This window comes from Arachis ipaensis, chromosome B10, assembly GCF_000816755.2.
Source record: "Arachis ipaensis cultivar K30076 chromosome B10, Araip1.1, whole genome shotgun sequence".
In the NCBI taxonomy this organism is placed as follows: domain Eukaryota; kingdom Viridiplantae; phylum Streptophyta; class Magnoliopsida; order Fabales; family Fabaceae; genus Arachis; species Arachis ipaensis.
Genome location: NC_029794.2, coordinates 23572875 through 23589801, shown reverse-complemented (window position 1 = coordinate 23589801; position 16927 = coordinate 23572875). Strand labels below are relative to the sequence as shown.

Below are 16927 nucleotides of genomic sequence, written 5' to 3'. Positions count from 1 at the left end.
CCTCTCACGAATCTTCCTCCTCTTCCTCTGCCTCTAGAAGGATTGAAGTTTCTTTGAAAATTCTTATCCGAAGGGATAGAAGATTGAGATAAATTGGCTAAAGGAATTGGCTGTGAAAGTTTCTTGAATCGATTTAGCATGTTTTTATATGCTACCAGGTATGATTCTGTTTCAACTACTGTAAACTTACCCATTTTTCCCATGACAGTGTCAATGAAGCCTTGATATTCTTTAGTGACTCCATCAAGAATGGTTTGAATATATTCATCTTCAGAGAACGGTGTTTCTAAGGCAATTAATGAATCTACTAATTGTCTAATTTTTGTAAGATATTTAGTAGTGGTAGTAGTGAGTCTTAGGTAGCGTTTGTTTGCGAAGACTAGAATTGAGACTGGGGGACAATAACTCAGTATTATGTTTGTTGAGGTAGAGACTGGTACTTAAATTTGTGTCTCTATCTCAAAAATTTGAATATTTCAGTACCTCCAAAAAGTAGGGACACTGGAGACTGAGATTTTTAAAGACAGAGACAGAAATTTTAATAATATTTTTGTACCTAAAATACCCCTATTGTAATTAGCTAATGCCAACTTTACCCTTTATTGAAATCAAATTAGGGCTTCAGTCAGAGCATCCCCTCACTCCATCTTCTCATTCGTGCTTCAAAGTGAAGGTTCCAGCCTCTGTGTCGCCATTGTCAGCACAGCCCCGTCGTCGCCGCCGTCGTAACCACCGCAAGGTAAGTAAGTCGCAGTTGAAGTTCCTCTTGCTAGGCCGTGAGTTCTCATGTCTTCATTTGCTCCTTCATAGGATAACATCCGAGGAACCCAGTTGAGAGAGTCTCCTCTGTTGCTGTCGATTTCATCAGACTTCGTTGTTGTCATCACAGTTTGTGTAACCTAGGTTAGTTGGGTTCAAATTTTATTACTAGTTTAGGTCGATTTTTTATGTCGCGAGTTATTCTCTATGGATTTTGTTCGTTGTCAATTAGATGCATAGAAAGAATCTGGGTTTTTCTCTCTTCATTTCGATTTGGTTCTTTGTTTTGAGGTATAGATGCGTATATATTTTCATGCCTTGTTAATTTAATTTCATTTGTGATGTGCTTGTTATGAATTGGTTTTGGTCATGGTTGGTTATTTTGGTTTTCATTCTTATACATCTTTTGATTCTGAAATCTGGGATGCTCTATTTGCTTAATTTATGTCTGTTTGATGTGAGAATGTGTAAATTGTTTTGTGAAATCTATGATTTTTGTGGCTATAACCAGCGCACTCACTGTGATTTCTGAAATTGTATTGAAGAGGAATATGTTAGGTTAGTTGTAGTTTAACGAGAACTGAAAGGGTGCTCCCTTTTCTGTGAGAAACCTTGGTCTTTCAATGGCCGAAAACAAAGGCTGAAGAAACAAGGATGCTTTAATCATTGAGTAACATTCGCTGTTTTGTTTTCTTGAAAAAAATGATGTTCAAACAATGATTGTAATGTGGATGATTCGAAGGAAATTAATCGGGCAGGGGAATTAACGAATGGAGTTAAAAAATTAATGGGTTTTGAATTGCATATCGTAGGCATAACATAATTAGTTTGATGCTATGAAGCAGTAAAATAGTGGGTGCAGAACGCAGAAGCTAGCTACCTCTGATACACATAACAACATGCAGTATGCAGTTACACTTGTTTAAGAAGATGAGAGCAAAATCATTTTTAACAAGATTGATTTGATGGCCATTAATTAATTCATTTTAAGTTTCCAATTAAATCCACTAGGTTTTTTAATTAAGGTTCCAAAGAAGAGCATCAGATTCTTAAGTTTGATAAACTTCAATATATATGATTAGACGTAGATAGTGTTAACTGTCTTTTGTTTTCCAATTGAAACTAAATTAAAATTGAGAAGTAAATAGAGTTAATTGTCTTTTGGTTCCAGTTTCTTGATCTTATTTTTGGTTCTAAGAAGATATAGCAGATTTTGTATCAAGAATGATGTGAAATAGTAGGACTGAAGAAGAAATCCTTTGCCTAATATTGTAATGTAGTTCAGATTTAGTTGCTTTGTTGAAAAAATAGAGTAGAAAGTCTTTTTTATATAGTGTTAAAAGTGTGTAACAGAAGAATGGCCTACAATGTTTTTAAGAAAATATTAATTTAACCACCATAATTTTAGTGTGGCAAAGATGCATGTTAAAAATATTTCTGTGTAGCTATTGTAATTGTGAATTAGCATTTCCTGATTGCAGGTAACAAGTAGGAAAGGAAGTTATGCAAAGGAAGCTAATGATAATGCATCACAAAAAGCAAAGGAAGCTAATGATGTTAACAAGTGAGGAAGCCCGTGAATACACATTATGCATCATAGAAAGCAAAGGAAGCAAGGAAAGTAAAAGACATTATGGATTAAGTTCTAGTGTTGTTTTTAAATTCTAGTAAGAGTATTGGATTGTATTAGACATATGAAGTTATTATAAAAGCAATTATATGAATAAAAATAGATTAGCTGGTTTGCTGAACATTGGATTATTGAACATTTTACTTTTAAATAAAATGTTGTCATGGGTTTAGTAAATGATATATTGGCTCATGCCAAATAATTTGAACTACATTGCTAATTAATTCTTATTGCTAATAAATAAAATCAGTGGAGCAGTACTTGAGAAATAAAGCACATAATCATCATAAATTCCTATTGCCAACACTTCATAAATTCTTATTACACCAGCATTGCTAAATAGTAAATACATAATCATCAGTGGAGCAGGACTTGAGAAATAAAATCTTATTGCTAACAAATTCTTATCATAGTTAGCTTTTTCCCTATATCTTCTATCCTAACCTACTTGACAAGAATTTAAAAGAGAAATTACACAAAGTAGTGAAATGAAATCTGTTTTTGACACTAATTGCTTAAAATATGAAAGTTTCAATTCCTAAGATTAATCAAGAAATGGATTGCATTAACAGTATCACAGAGCATTAGGCCAATTCTACCACCAAACCAACTTCCCATTTAGCTTCACACTAGAAAACCAAGTCTACCAAGCCTTTGTTCGCCAAAGAAACCACCAAGATATGAACCAAACAAAGAGCCACTTCTCCTAATTGCACCCTCTGCATCACTCCCACCATAGTACACTGCCTCAAAAAAGTCTCATCCAGAAGATATCATGGGACCTATCACACGCTGAGCCTTCTTTCTTAGCATGCTTCTCTGCTAATGACTGTGCCATGCCCTGTGATTTTGCATCAGTCAGTGCAGATATCATTTGCTTCTTCTTTGCTTTCTCAATATGTGAAGCTCTTAAACTTTCCAATCTTGGATATTGCATTATCCGAAACAAGCTTCCTACATTTTTCATCTTGGAAATATAATGAAATTAAAAACTATTATTTGAGATTGTTACAGATAAGAACGTTTCATTGTTGGAAAAATACTCCAATTCATCAATATTTTTTATACCCCATTTTAATACTTATTAAAATTTGCATCTTATTAAAATCTGCATCTCTCTTCAGCAAAATTTATAAAGAATTGAAAACAACCAAATGCTAATTCATTGAACCCTAAACATGTTATTCAAAATGTAAATCAAATTTAAGAACAATTATAAAAACATAGAACATAAGAAACAGAAATAATGTAAACATAGAAACCATACGAAACGATACAAAAACAAGTACTAGGCACAGGGAGAGAAAAGCACCCATAAATCACGAAGGCACCTAAAGGGTATTTCTGAAAATTGAATTCGGGTTTGGGGTTAGGGTTGAATATAGAAGTTAAGGGTATTTTTGTAAATTTAATCATTTTAGTCTCTAGTTTTAATTCAAATCAAACAGGATACTGAGAAATAATTCCGTCCTGTACACTTCTACTCCAAACACAATACTGAAACTTTTTTTAGTTTCTGTCTCTCAGTCTTTGTCTCTCAGTCACTGTCTCTCAGTCTCTGTCTCGCAAACAAACGCTACCTTACAGACTTTAATTTTGATCGAAGACTCTGAATTCTTGTCCTTGATGATGCTGCAAAGAATTCAAGAATAGTATCCCACATCTCATAGAAGAATTTGCAGTGCACAATCTTGTTTTTGAAGGTTGTATCCATAGATGCCAATAGCCAGGTCATAAGAGATTTGTCTTGGAGTCTCCATTTTTTGAAGGTTTCTGATTTAGTCTTTGATGGCTTTGCTGGGTCTCCAGAATCCACCGTTTGAGTTGGGATGCTCTCTTTCTTGAAGTGGCTTTCAAGATTCTGGCTTTCCACTATGATGATTGCAGTTTGTTTCCACGTTAGAAAGTTGTTACCATTGAGCTTATCAGAGATAACTGGTAAACAATATTTGGAGTTGGAAGCGTTAGAAAGGATAATATCCATGGTGTCAACCATTAGGCTGACGCAAGAGCAGGTAGAGTTAGTAGGTTAATTATATTTGTTAATTGTAACAAAGAAATACAAGTCCCACATTGTTTGGAATAGTAAACTTTGTGTTATGTATTAGTCCTACATTATCCAAGTCATGAAGGCTTTTCCTTCTCCTACTAGTATAAATAACTCATGTACCTTTTGTTTATGAATGGAGCTGAGTTAAATATGATATAAGCTTGGTGCTTATTTTACTCTAGGCTCTCTTTAGAGTAAGAGGTCTAGTTTACATCCTTGACTTGGCCAACCAAGGTGGGTTCATGGCTATTTTCACCATAGTGGAGTTGCTAACCTCGCCAAGATTGGTGGATCTAAACTATGTCACTATAGTGGGGTTGTTAACCTCGCCAAGATTGGTGACCTAAGCGACGTCCCGGCGTCAGTTTGGTATCAGAGCAAGGTCGGTCATCGCAGCCATCACCTTGCTTTAGTAGAATTTTATTTGATTTGTGGGTGCAGGTTTTTGGCGTGGATTCACCTATGGGGATCTTTTAGTGTGAATTCGTCAATGAGATCGTCTGCTGCCATGGGTCTTGTAAATTTTTATCTGATTAGTGAGTGTGGATCTTTAGTGTGGATTCACCAATAGGATCTTTTGGTGTGGATTTGTCAATGGGATCATCTGCTATCACAAGTCTTTTCACGCAAGAGTTCTTTCCAACCCAGGGAGAATGACGCAGGAGCAAGTAGAATTAGTAGGTTAATTATATTAGTTAATTGTAATAAGAAAATACAAGTTCCACATTGTTTAGAATAGTGAACTTTGTGTTATGTATTAGTCCTACATTATCCAAGTCATGAAAGCTTTTCCTTCCCCCGCTGGTATAAATAACTCATGTACCTTTTGTTTATGAATGGACCTGAGTTGAATATGATATAAGCTTAGTGCTTATTTTACTCTAGGCTCTCTTTAGAGTAAGAGGTCGAGTTTACATCCTTGGCTTGGCCAACCGAGGTGGGTTCAAGGCTATTTTCACCATAATGGGATTGTTAACCTTGTCAAGATTGGTGACGCCGGGACGTTGTTTAGGTCACCAATCTTAGCGAGGTTAACAACCCCACTATGGGGACATAGTTTAGATTTACCAATCTTGGTGAGGTTAGCAACCTCACTATGGAGAAAATAGCCATGAACCTACCTTGGTTGGCCAAGCCAAAGATGCAAACTAGACCTCTTACTCTAAAGAGAGCCTAAAGTAAAATAAGTACCAAACTTATATCATATTCAATTCAACTCTTTTTCATAAATAAAAAGTACATGAGTTATTTATACTAGTGGGAGAAGGAAAAGCCTTTATAACTTAGACAATGTGGGACTAATACATAACACAAAGTTCACTATTCTAAACAATATGGAACTTGTATTCTCTTATTACAATTAACTAATATAATTAACCTATTAACTCTACTTACTCCCGCGTCAATTGGTGAATCTAAACTATGTCACCATAGTACGGTTATTAACCTCGCCAAGATTGGTGACCCAAGCAATGTCCCGGCATCATAGGCTCTGGATACCATGAAAAGGTTTCAATAAGAAGTAGTAAGGTTGATGATGCAGAAAACGAAATTGTAGAATGCAGAGAGAAGAACAGAGACGAAGTGAATTGAGAGAAAATCAGAATTAACTATCATATATTGAACTAACTTCTTTATGTACAAGGCATTACTATTTATAGATGCATAGAGCCATATTGTGTAACTGAATTTTGTAACAGAATTTTAGTTATTAACTCAGCTACACATAGTTAACCAAAATCTGTAGCTTTTTTATCTTGATCCTTGACAGCTTTAACCATTTGATTTTCTCTTATAATGGTTTGGGGTGAAAACAAGCCAAGCTTTATTCTTAACAAGCCAGACTTGTAATAGAGTATATTGACCTAAGCCTAGCTTATAGCTTGATATAGACTTTTTAATGAGTACTGAACCTGGCCTGTTGTCAAATTTGGTCTGGCCTGAAATCTGTCAATAAGTCTTAGACTCAAGTTCAAACCCTTTCTATTGCATTTTTACTCGTAAATAAAACTCTACATATATCTTTGCAGGTCCAGACTAGCCTAACAGGAGTAAATCCCCAAAATGGTCCCTCAGATTGAGCCCGTGCACCAATGTTACCCCTGACTTTCAAAATGCTCTAATTGCACCCTTCAGATTGAGCTCCATGCGAAATCCTGGTCCTTCCACCCATTTCCAGCGTGACTCAGCAGCCAGAGCACTGAGCTGGCGGTTTATGGTCCACATAGGCAGGCTTAAACGGCTAGCTGATGTGGAGTATCATCAAATAATCCCCAAATTCCCCGAATTAGTCCTTGGTACCAATTATAAACCCTAAAGTTGTTCTTCCCTTTTGCTCTGTGAATCAGTTCGTCGTCCAACTCAAGCTCTTTGGCTTCTACCATGTGGTGGGTCTGAATGTTGTTCGATTTCGTCCTCTTATTCTTCTTCTTCGTCCTCTCCCGCCATGAGTGACAGTCACGCTTCTTGAAGGTCAAATCGCTCATCTGCGACTGGAAACTGGAAAGGGAACAATGTGCGTAGCCGACGTTCAGCAGTTCCAGAGTGGTGTGGTTGTGGGCGCAGGCCTATCCTTCGGTGGTCAGGGACGGAGAGTCATCCTAATAAGCCGTTCTTCGGGTGTCCGAATTATAACGTGAGTGCATTTACTGGCTGAAATTTCTAGTGTTGGTTAGTTGAGGTAGTTGTTTGATAAGGTTGATGCATATTTGTAGACTAGTGGAAAGAATTGGTGTGGGTTATTTGTCTGGGCAGATTCTGTACAGGATAAGGTGCTGCTGAAGTCTGATGAAGAAGATGAGTATAGTGGGATGAAGATGAACATTGCATGGAAGGTGGGCAAACTGGAAGCAGATGTGAGAAATGTAAAACTGATGGTCCAAGTGCTTGGTTTAGGGGTATTCGTGTTATTTGTCTTTGTGTTGATGTTACTGTTGAAGGTTTGATTAGGCTCCGAACTGAAACACACAGAACCAGTGTAATCCAGTTTATGAACAATGTAATTGACATTAGATTATTTTTGATATATTGAATGAGTATTTGGTTTTATTTTTGTAAACATAATTGAACAGCCAATTATGTGATGGATAAGCAACAATAGCGAAAGCTTACATAAGGCATAATTCATAACTGAATCACAATAACACTAGTTGATATAAAATTCTGCAATAATGCATTGATCACAATAAGAAGCAAAAAAATACTAAGCATTGTTTTAGCTAGATTCCAGCAACTTAGTTAGTATTTAAAAGTTGCAGAGGTGTCTATGAATCACAATCACCATGAGCAAACAAAAAAGACAAAGATAATTGTTTCAGAAAATATCACAAACTATCAGATTTTCAACCTAAAGCTATGAACATAATCACTTCTTTCTTGGCTGTTTGAACCCTGGGGTGGGCACAAACCCTGGAGTATGTGACCTTCTTCTAAGTGGCAGTTTCCCAGGTCTTGTAGGTGTCTTCTCCTTTTGTTCATGCTCCTGCAATGCAGACAGTAATAAGGCCTAGAAAATAAGATGATTGTCAAATAATAAAAACTTAATTACATGAAGCATTATTAAACACAATACCTTTTGGGAGTTTTCGGCTTCAGAGTATGAGGGCTGAGACAAATCAATCTCAGCCTGCTGGACATCCATTTCCACAAGAGTGGCAGGAGCAGGGGCAGATGCAGTAGCAGTAGCAGACGCTATTGCAGTTCCAGAGCCTGTAGCTATAGCAGAGGCACTTGCAGCTTGAGGTTCATTAGAAGTAGTTGTTGTAGTTGACGCAGAGGCAGTTGCAGTGACATTCTGAGCAGCAGCCTTAGGGTCTTTAGCAGCAGCCTCCGCAGCTTTCTTCTTCTCAGCCTCTGCAGCTTCAGCCACCTTCTTCTTCTGACACCCTCTTTTTGTATGACCTTTCTGCAAGCAATACTTGCAAGTGAATAGTCGTAGCTATCTCTTTAGAGTGGTGGTTGGCTTTGATTTCTTGCTAGACTGACCCCCTTCATCCGCATCCTTCCTCCTCTTGGTTTGTAGCTATCCCGGTTTCTCTTAACCAAAGGTGCCAACGGTCTGTTGTTCTCAGATCTTTTCCATAATTATTGGCCATGTAAAGGATTAATGTGGTGGGAGTAACTGGCTTTGTACGACTCCATTGTGACGAGCTTGTGGTAGAAATCCTCTGGCCACTTGTTCACTCTAGCAATAGCAGCACATGCGTGAACACATGGGAAACGTGAGTGCATTTACTGGCTGAAATTTCTAGTGTTGGTTAGTTGAGGTAGTTGTTTGATAAGGTTGATGCATATTTGTAGACTAGTGGAAAGAATTGGTGTGGGTTATTTGTCTGGGCAGATTCTGTACAGGATAAGGTGCTGCTGAAGTCTGATGAAGAAGATGAGTATAGTGGGATGAAGATGAACATTGCATGGAAGGTGGGCAAACTGGAAGCAGATGTGAGAAATGTAAAACTGATGGTCCAAGTGCTTGGTTTAGGGGTATTCGTGTTATTTGTCTTTGTGTTGATGTTACTGTTGAAGGTTTGATTAGGCTCCGAACTGAAACACACAGAACCAGTGTAATCCAGTTTATGAACAATGTAATTGACATTAGATTATTTTTGATATATTGAATGAGTATTTGGTTTTATTTTTGTAAACATAATTGAACAGCCAATTATGTGATGGATAAGCAACAATAGCGAAAGCTTACATAAGGCATAATTCATAACTGAATCACAATAACACTAGTTGATATAAAATTCTGCAATAATGCATTGATCACAATAAGAAGCAAAAAAATACTAAGCATTGTTTTAGCTAGATTCCAGCAACTTAGTTAGTATTTAAAAGTTGCAGAGGTGTCTATGAATCACAATCACCATGAGCAAACAAAAAAGACAAAGATAATTGTTTCAGAAAATATCACAAACTATCAGATTTTCAACCTAAAGCTATGAACATAATCACTTCTTTCTTGGCTGTTTGAACCCTGGGGTGGGCACAAACCCTGGAGTATGTGACCTTCTTCTAAGTGGCAGTTTCCCAGGTCTTGTAGGTGTCTTCTCCTTTTGTTCATGCTCCTGCAATGCAGACAGTAATAAGGCCTAGAAAATAAGATGATTGTCAAATAATAAAAACTTAATTACATGAAGCATTATTAAACACAATACCTTTTGGGAGTTTTCGGCTTCAGAGTATGAGGGCTGAGACAAATCAATCTCAGCCTGCTGGACATCCATTTCCACAAGAGTGGCAGGAGCAGGGGCAGATGCAGTAGCAGTAGCAGACGCTATTGCAGTTCCAGAGCCTGTAGCTATAGCAGAGGCACTTGCAGCTTGAGGTTCATTAGAAGTAGTTGTTGTAGTTGACGCAGAGGCAGTTGCAGTGACATTCTGAGCAGCAGCCTTAGGGTCTTTAGCAGCAGCCTGCGTAGCTTTCTTTTTCTCAGCCTCTGCAGCTTCAGCAACCTTCTTCTTCTCACACCCTCTTTTTGTATGACCTTTCTGCAAGCAATACTTGCAAGTGAATAGTCGTAGCTATCTCTTTAGAGTGGTGGTTGGCTTTGATTTCTTGCTAGACTGACCCCCTTCATCCGCATCCTTCCTCCTCTTGGTTTGTAGCTATCCCGGTTTCTCTTAACCAAAGGTGCCAACGGTCTGTTGTTCTCAGATCTTTTCCATAATTATTGGCCATGTAAAGGATTAATGTGGTGGGAGTAACTGGCTTTGTACGACTCCATTGTGACGAGCTTGTGGTAGAAATCCTCTGGCCACTTGTTCACTCTAGCAATAGCAGCACATGCGTGAACACATGGGATTCCTGCAAAACCATAATCAGCAATAACAATTGGGTGCATAGTTAATTAGATTCACTAGGCAGACTACTTAAATAATTAAGTAACACTTAAATACATTACCTGTTAGCATCCAAAACTGACAACTACATAGTTTTTTCCTAAATCCACTACATGGTGTGTAGGGTGTCCATGTACCTTGAACTTCTTGTATCCGGTGTCTCCAACCCAGATTGGTTGCCATTGCCTAGATTCCTTCCTCAGCTTCTCCAGTCTGCTCTTGATCACTGGGGGAAGTATCCCCACATGATTATCCAGCTTCACTTTATTTTTGGCCATCATCCTCATTACGAACATCCTAACCTCTTCCAGCAGTGTGATTATAGGCTTCCTCCTAGCTTTCTTAATCTTTGTGTTGAATACTTCACACGCATTGTTACATATTGAGTCTAACTTTGGATTGTGACTGAACTGAGATCTTGTCCAAGAATGTGTTGGCCATTTTTCTAGGTATGCCAATGCCTCCAGATTAAGCTTCTTCAACTTTTCCCTATGTTCCCTGAATTCCTCAAAGGTTGTGGCTCGGGCACAATCCCACAGCAAGCCTCTTAGCTCCAGATCTTTCCATTGCTTGTTAAAATTCCTCCACAAATGCCATACACAAAAACGGTGATGCACATTGGGCATCACTTCCTATACAGCATTTATGAGGCCCTACAACATAGAGTAGATGCAAATAATAATTAACTCAGATACAGCAGAGACGAGTTTATAGAATACAATGTCATATTTTTACCATAATAGTCCTTGAGTTTGTGTTAAACGCACCATAATTGCCCCTAACTTTTCTTATCGTGCATCTAGAGTAGTCCTTCTCAGGAGTCAGCAAGCCTCTTACATGATGCAATATATTATAATACAGTGAAGGCAATCAAATAGGAAACTAAATAAAAAGGGATTAGCAGCCATGTACCTTTTGCATATCAAAAATGAAACACCAACCATGTGTCTTGTAATATCCCAAATCTGTGTGTAATAGTTTCAGGAACCATTTCCAGTTGGCAGTGTTTTCAACTTCCACAATTGCCCATGCAATGACGTATATGTGGTGGTTTGCATCCTGCGCAACAGCTGATAGAATCTGCCCTCCAAAGACAGTTTTTAGGAAAGCACCATCAAGTCCAATGAGTGGACGATATCCTGCCTTAAATCCATTCTTGCAGCCACTTAAACACACATACATTTTCTCAAATATAACTTCACCGTTTGGCTGTGGGATGGTGCAAATTTGGACAGTTGAACCCGGGTTGGTCTTCAGCAGTGTCTTCCCATAGTCCCTCACCACTGCATACTGTGCCTTTTCATCACCATATACAAGGTTTCTAGCATCAGATAGTGCCCTTGAGATCGAGTTCCTATTCAGTGACAAATCATACTTGGTCTTGAAGAAGGTGTTTGCATCACAATGCCTGAAGTTGGGATACTTTCTGACTTTCTTCACCAGCTTACTAGCAACCCAGTTACGATTGGCTGCTCTGTTCTTATCCTCCCTTGCACATCTATGATCATCTCTGAAAGTCTTCACTTGCCATCAAGTATCGTCTCGGTCCTTGGAAGCAAAGATAACCCAACTGTATTCCTTCACCTTGCAAACTGCCCTGAGCCTCTTCCTATCATTTTTATTGAATCGAATACGGCTTCCCTCCTGGATGGTGTACTTCCTAACAGCCTCTTTAAAATCCCACTTCGTATTAAACTTCATTCCAACCTCTAAGTAAAGCTCCCCGAACCTAGCCCCCTCCCTAAAAACTGGAAACACCTCATCAGACTCAGTCTCCTCTTCTAATTCGTCTTCAGAATTGGATGGAGTTTTCATCTCCAATGAATGCCAAGAGTTGGCACCATCAGAATTAGTTCCAGGATCGTATGCATCATAATCATCATTCTTATTAGTTCCTACTTTCCCAAAATCCACTTCAACATCAGAATTAATCTCCACAAAAGCATCATCATCAACACAAATCTTCTCCTTCATCTTATTCTTCCCCTTACCCTTACCATGTGAATCACTCTTATTACTTGTTTTCTTGTTACCCTTTACTTTACGTGAAGGAACAGGGTCCGCAGCACATGAATCAGATGAGCTGTCTTCCCTTACTGGTTTATAGGGCTCATCTTCTAAACTATCATCAGAATTAGAGGACTCATCATCAGAGGACATCAACATCACTGGGATCTTGCTACCCTGCCCCCTTTTCTGAGACTTTGTGCCTCCTATCCCAGTGGCAGACCTCAAACAATACCTCCTATAAACTTTTGTTTGATTTGGTTTCGGGGTGTTTGATAAACCACTATTTCATGGTTTATCTTGTGCTTAATTGAGTGGTTTTTATCAACTCTTTACCCACTTATTCATACTATTTACATGGTTTTACATTTGCCTTCCTAATTATGTGCTTTGATTGAAAACATGTTTCTTTGGCCTTAAGTTCCCTATGTTTAATCCTTTCTTATTAACATTAGATGCCTTGATTTGTGTGTTAAGTAATTTCAGAGATTACAGGGCAGGAATGGCTCAGAGGATGGAAAGGAAGCATGCAAAAGTGGAAGGAATACAAGAAGTTGGAGAAATTGCTAAGCTGTCCAGCCTGACCTCTTCGCACTCAAACGGCTATAACTTTAGCTACAGAGGTCCAAAGGATGCGGTTCCAGTTGCATTGGAAAGCTAACATCTGGGGCTTCGATTTGATATATAATATGCTATAGTTTCCCTGACGTTAGGCGATGTGACAGCGTGCTCCATGCGGCCGCGTCGCAGTGACGGAAATCAGCGTGTTTGAATTCTTCTCCAGCGATTTCTGGGCTGTTTTCGACCTAGTTCTCGGCCCAGAAAACACAGATTAGAGGCTATAAAGTGGGAGAATGCATCCATTCATCATCAGGCTCTCATAATTCACTTTTCATGTTTTAGATGTAGTTTTAGAGAGAGAGGTTCTCTCCTCTCTCTCTCTTAGGATTAGGATTTAGGACTTCTCTTAGTTTTAGGAGTGACTCTCGATCCCAGGTTTAATGTTCTTTTTTGTTTAATTTTGTTTCCATTTTTATTCACCTTAGTACTTTAATTGATATTTATCTTTTGAATAATTGCCTTATGGCTTTCATGTTATGATTTTCTTTATTAATGCAATTGAGGTATTTTCAGATTTGTGATTTATATTTAGCTTTTTACATTCTTGGTTTTGGTTAAGAAATCAGTAACTCAGGAGTTATCAAATTCAACAGCATAATTGATAATTGTTATCTTGCCAATTGAATTGAACTTCAATAATCCCAATCTTTTCTTAGGAAATAAATAGGATTCGAAGATCAAACTAATTAATCCCTTGACTTTCCTTTACTTTAGTAAAGGTTGACTAAGTGGAATTAAGATTCAACTTTCATTATTATTGATAAGGATAATTAAGTCTGGACTTCCAATTTCTAATTCCTTGCCAAGAGTTTATTTTATTATTATTATTTATTTTTCTTATCATTCAACATACTGCTTCCTTACTTTCAAAACCCCCCAATTTACAATCTTCATAACCAATAATAAGAACATACTTCCCTGCAATTCCTTGAGAAGATGACCCGAGGTTTGAATACTCGGTTATCAATTTCAAAAGGGGTTTGTTACTTGTGACAACCAAAACATTTGTACGAAGGGATTTTTGTTGGTTTAGAGACTATATCTACAACACAACTGTTTTTATGAAATTCTTTACTGGCAAAAATCCCAACATCAAAATGGCGCCGTTGCCGGGGAATTGCAAACATGTGCCTTATTATTGGTTATTGTAAATATTAAAAAAAAAATCAATTTTCAATTTTCAATTTTAAAAATTCAATTTTCAAAATTTAAAATTCAAATTTAAAAAAATTCTCAAATTTTAATCTTCAAATTTCAATTTTAAAAATTCAAAATTCAAATTTTAATTTTCAAATTAAAAAATTTGAATTTTAAATTTGCTTTTAATTTTGTTTTTAAATTTTTATTAACTAACTATGAGTTCTCACCCCTCTCGCTTCAAGTTTGATTCCAATGTTGTTGTTAGGAATGGAAACTATAATGAGAATAGGCATCAAGGTTGGAAGAATCAAAGGTGGGAGGAGCCACAAGGATTTGATCAACCCTCATGGCAACAACCACCACCATACGCCTATGAACCCTCTCCTCAACATAACTTTGGACCACCAAACTCACAAGCCCCTTTCCGCCATTCACCTCCATATGACCCTAACCCTCAACCACCATACCAACCACCTTATGAGCCATATGAACCATATATAGAACCACCCCAATTCCAACCCAATTACTCACAAGAACCACCACTTCAATATTCACCATCTCCATATCCATCAATCCAAGAGCACTATGATCCTATTTATGAAAGCCGAGTGCATCAAGAGACAAAGGATCGTTTCAAAGAAACAGTGGATCGATTTCAGGAAACCATTCATCAATTGGGGCAAGCAATAATGAGTCAATTAGCTTCCCGACGTTCGGACACTCATGGAACCCCCATGGCTTCATGTGGACAATCTAATGAAGAACGTAGTATGAAGGAGATACTAGAAACACCAGTGAACAGTACGGAGCATGACTTTGTACTGGAACAAGTAGAGGAAGCCGGAATTATTGAAGAAGAAGAATTGGTTGAAGACTTAGGAGATGCTGAACCTCTTTGGGAAAGTCAAAACATAGAGCCTCCTTCCAAGACAGTTGCAATTGACATTGAGAAGGGTGTACAACCTCCAAGGCATATCACAGTTGAAGACTTGGAAGAGGTTGATCAAGTGATGGAGATTCAAGAAGAAGAAGCACAACATCCCATGCCCTTGGAAAGCAATGAAGAGGAAATTGAATTGGAAGAGAGCTACCAAGAGGAAGAGGTTGAAATTGAAGAAGCTTGCAAAGAGGTGGTAGTTATCAGAAAAGAGCACAAGGGAGTGGAGCTTGCAATTTCATTAAAAACATCTCCCCCTAAGTTGCCATCATCCTTCACAACATTCAAGTGGGTAAAATTCATATCCCTTAGCTTTCTAATTCCACTTGAATATGGGCTACTAGAGACGAATGGTCAACTTAGAGCTCTTTGTAACATTAAGAGTAAGAGGAAGATGGCCAGTGGTAAGAATTGTCCTGCAAGGTTCATCATGGTTGGAAGCTTTAAGTTTAAACGCAAAGGTTGGTGTAAAGCTCAACTGAATGGGTCTAGGAAGCTGTTTGGTAGCTGCAGTGAGAATTCAAATTACTTATCACCCAGTTGAAAAAATACAGATACCGACAAAGATGGGTGTAAAAGCAAGATTTGGGATCCCGGAATCTGCTCTGACACTTGTTACCCCGAGAGCCTAAGAATCTGTTTGAAGCTTCTTAAGGGCTTTACATGCTTAGTTTGGGACCCCGGAGGTTACTGGAATCACAAACATTGGTGGAGATTCCTGGATCAGTACAAGCACAAGCCACCATAACACAGGAAGCTCATCCAATGTCCAACTTAAGGACTTTAACTAAAAGTGCTAGGTGGGAGACAACCAACCATGGTATGATTGTTCCTTTTTCAATTTTATTTAGTTTTATTTGTTTTCTAGTTTTATTTTATTTTATTTTATTATATTGAACCTGGAGTTTTGCATCACATTCATATTAACACTGCATTCTTCATTTTTCAGATTATTAAAAAAAAGGGGATTTTTCGCACACGACGCGACAGCGTCGCCGACGCGTCCGCGTCGTGTGTGCGTTAGGAAGAAAAGAATTGAACAGAGAGTCACGCGAAAGCGTGGCTGGAGGCGCGCTAATGGCACAAATTAATCCACGCGACCGCGTCGCTGACGCGGCCGCGTCATTTGAAAAAATAGCTTTCCACATGATCGCGTCACCCACGCGACCGCGTGGCTCTGAGAAGTCGACGTAAATGGGTACATGGCAGAAAGTTGAGCTGGAGTTGGGCTAGACTCGTGCTGGAAGCCCAAGCCCTCCCACGCGAACGCGTGCCCCACGCGTTCGCGTCGTTTTCAAAAGATGGCCACCCACGCGACCGCGTCAACCACGCGATCGCGTCACCCAGATTTTTGGCAAAAAGAGTTTCGAACAGAGAGTTGCGCGACCGCAAGGCTGCAGTCGCGCCAATCGCACAAAACAGGCCACGCGATCGCGTGACCCACGCGTCCGCCTCACCTGACCTTATCGTGCACCACGCGACCGCGTCACCCACGCGTCCGCGTAACAAGCGGCGCACAGAATATCCAGATCAGCCAAATTTCTTATCTTTTCTTCTCTAATCCTTATTTTTCTTATCTTTTCTTATTTCTTTCTTCTTGCTTTCTTATTTTCTTTCCCCTCCATTTTATTTTACTTAATTTATTTGAATATTTCATTCATTGCATCTTCATTTTGTGCATATTTTTATTTTCTTTTCTAAAATTAATTATTTCCATTGGTGTTAAAAGTTCTTATTCAACTGTTATATCTTTTCTGGTATTATCTTGATGCTTCATGACTTGTTTCATTCTAATTGGGTATTATCATTCATAAGTCAAATGCTAATTTTTATAATACTGATATTCCTTTTGCATTGATATGTACTTACACTATTTTGCATTACCCACACTCTCTTTCCCATTGTTGCAATTTTTGCACCACTGGTATGCCATGACTTCTATT

The 16927-nt window shown here is 38.3% G+C and overlaps 1 long non-coding RNA gene across 1 annotated transcript; it reads left to right on the top strand.

The window, feature by feature from the left end:
- On the top strand, positions 608 to 2291 carry LOC107621739. Its single transcript, XR_001615918.2, has 3 exons — positions 608 to 739; positions 811 to 903; positions 2241 to 2291. It is a non-coding gene; the product is annotated as an uncharacterized LOC107621739 (long non-coding RNA).